Source organism: Chrysochloris asiatica, unplaced genomic scaffold (genome assembly GCF_000296735.1).
Source record: "Chrysochloris asiatica unplaced genomic scaffold, ChrAsi1.0 scaffold00288, whole genome shotgun sequence".
In the NCBI taxonomy this organism is placed as follows: Eukaryota; Metazoa; Chordata; class Mammalia; order Afrosoricida; family Chrysochloridae; genus Chrysochloris; species Chrysochloris asiatica.
The window spans coordinates 3,190,421-3,192,447 of NW_006408806.1; the positions used below are offsets into that span (position 1 = coordinate 3,190,421).

General features: G+C 35.3%; 1 pseudogene; it reads right to left on the reverse strand.

Annotated features, from left to right (window-relative positions):
- Positions 1–1,343, reverse strand: part of LOC102830810 — a 12,770-nt pseudogene extending 11,427 nt beyond the window's left edge.
- Between the last annotated feature and the right edge of the window lie 684 nt (positions 1,344–2,027).

Below are 2,027 nucleotides of genomic sequence, written 5' to 3' on the forward strand. Positions count from 1 at the left end.
TCTACTCCTGTAAAGATTTACACCTTCGGAAACCCTGTACAGGGTCGCTATGGGTCGGACCCGACTCGATGGCACTTAACAACAACAACAACATTTCTAGGAAAAGTGAAATCGGTGCCTATTTGTGTAAAACATTCTACTAATTAGGTGTAGAGTTGTCTATCTGTGAACTTCTCCTAATGCATTCTCTCTTTCTTTATGAATCTTTCTTCCACTTTGTTTTCAAGATAGTAAAAAAGCAATTCCTTCAAAATGACAGTTAAATTGAATCAAATACTCAAACACATTTTTTCTCCCTGTGAGCCAGTTCATAGAAGTTGAGAGATGCAAAAAAAAAAATTTTCAAATTTGAGACTTAGAATTATTATTTATCATATGTTCAGAGAATGCATAGCTAATTCAGAGTGCTCAGTTCACATTGCTTAGGTTGCTTTTCAAAACTTCCTTGAAAAAATTTATTTTGAATTTCATATTTATCTCACAAATTCTTTGATGATGATATGTGCAAAGTATGTAAAAAATGGTAAAGGTCTGTAGATCAGGGAAAATAATTGTGCTTAAATTCATCAAAGTAGTATATGCAGTTAATAAAAATTGATACTCAATATGCTGTGTCCCTGGGTGGTATAAGTAGTTAATATCCTTGACATAAAGCCAAAAGATTGGAGATGTCAGTACATCCAGAGTTGCTTCAGAAGTAAGGTCTGATGATCTATTTCCCAAAAATCAGACACCGAAGACTCTATGGAGTACAATTTTACTCTGAAGCATATAGGGGCTGCATGATCTGTAATCTATTCATTGTCACCTGGTATGTATGTAGATATGAAGGAATTCACAAAGTTCTTGAAAAAATTCTATTGTATTTTCATTGTTTTTCACCATAAAATATTTGAAGCTCCCTTGTATATAATTCCACTGCCATGGAATCATCCCAGCTAATAACGATCCTATAAGGCACAGTAGAACTGCTCAGTAGAATTTTTGAGACTGTGAATCTTTAAGGAAATAGAAAGCCTCTTCATTCTTACATGGATTAGAACCACAGACCTTATGGTTAACCGGCCAACACTTAACCAGTTGCACCACTTGGGCTATGGCCTGATACATGCAGTCACACTAACTTGTTTTTGTTTTGTTTTTTCAGAAAACTGAAGATGATTTGATCTTTGATCCAAATATAGTATTTAGCAGTGTATTTCTGCCCCAGGAAAGATGAAAATTGATGTACATATGGACTGAGACAATAAATGACAGGGCAATTATACTGGACATTTTTACAAAATTTCAGTGATTTCCAGAATAATTTTTTTTCAAAGACAAGTACGCTCTCCAATCGTCATGTTTTCTTAAAGCAAAACCAGTTTACATGAGAATATTGAATTCCTTCCTTCTTTTCTTCCTTCATTTCTCTTTCTTCTTACTTAAGTAATGAATCATGTGTCATCATTTATTGCCTAATATTAGAATCTGAGCACCACTTGTCTGTCAATTTGTCATACTATGGTGACTTGTGAGTTGGTGACTCTGGAAGCTATGCCACCAGTAATTTAAACACTAGCAGGGTCACCATGGTGAACAGGTTTCAGATGAGCTTCTAGATGAAGACAGATTAGGAAAAAGGAGTGATGAACTACTTCCGAATATTTAGTGAGTGAAAACCTTATGAATAGCAGTGAAACAATGTCAGATATAGTGCCAGAAAATGAGCCCCTCAGGTTGGAGAGCACTCAAAATGCGACTGGGGGAGAGCTGACTCCTCAGAGTAGAGTTGACAATGATGATGCAAATGGAGTAAAGCCCTTGGGAGTAAAGCCAGTGGGACCTTCATTTGTTGATGGGAAAAACTCAAAAAGAAGAGAAACAGCTGTAAACATTAATTAATAATCTAAACATGCAATGTACAAATATGAATCTAGGAAAATTAGAAATTGTCTAAAATGAAATGGAATGTACAAACATCAATATCTTAGGCATTAGTGAGCTGAAAAGGACTGGTATTGGCCATTTTGAATCTGACAACCACA